Here is a 798-nt window from a genome sequence, read left to right on the forward strand (position 1 = left end):
GCCAACGGACTTAAACAAGAATCCGCCTCAAACCGCGTGTTGTTTGACTAACTAATTCTTTGTTAGTTTTTTAAGTTAGAAATCGAGGCCGTTGCAGTCTGTCTGTTTGGGAAAGAAATTTAGGGTCAGCGAAGAGGCCCGAGATCTCTGGGGTTAAGTTAGGGCTAAGTTGGGGTTAAGTTGGGGTTAAGTTGGGGTTAAGTTGGGGTTAAGTTGGGGTTAAGTTGGGGTTAAGTTGGGTTAGGTTTTGTTAAGTTTGGGTTTGGGGTATGTTAGATTAGGTTAGGTTTGTTCTGCTAGTTAGATTATGTTGGGTCAAGTTTTTGCAAAGTTGGGTTAAGTTACGGTTTGTAGTATGGTAGATTAGGTTAGGTTTGCTTTGTTAAGTTGGGTTTTGTTAAGTTGATGCAGGCTACGGCAAGCTGTATTTGAGTGAGTCAATCTATGGCAGAATTATGTTTGATTAGGTTAAGTTAGACTAAGTTGGATTCAGTTTACTTGCAATGGGCTAAGTTAAATTGAACGTGGACGAGTTAAGTTAGGATGATATTATATTAAGCTAGCTCAAGTCATTAGTAATGTTAGATTTGGTTAGATTTGTTCAAGTTAGTGAAGTACAAAGCTAGTTTTTCATCACGCTTACTAATTAAGATTAAAAGTCAATAAAGCTGTTATACAATCCTACACGAACTTAGGATTGTATTTTGTAGTATTGTGAGATTTTAATAAATCCTGAAGATAAGTTTTGAAGATAAGTTATGTCTTATAAGTATTACAAGTTGGAAGTTCACATGATTC

The sequence above is a fragment of the Penaeus monodon genome, chromosome 19 (assembly GCF_015228065.2).
Source record: "Penaeus monodon isolate SGIC_2016 chromosome 19, NSTDA_Pmon_1, whole genome shotgun sequence".
Lineage (NCBI taxonomy): Eukaryota > Metazoa > Arthropoda > Malacostraca > Decapoda > Penaeidae > Penaeus > Penaeus monodon.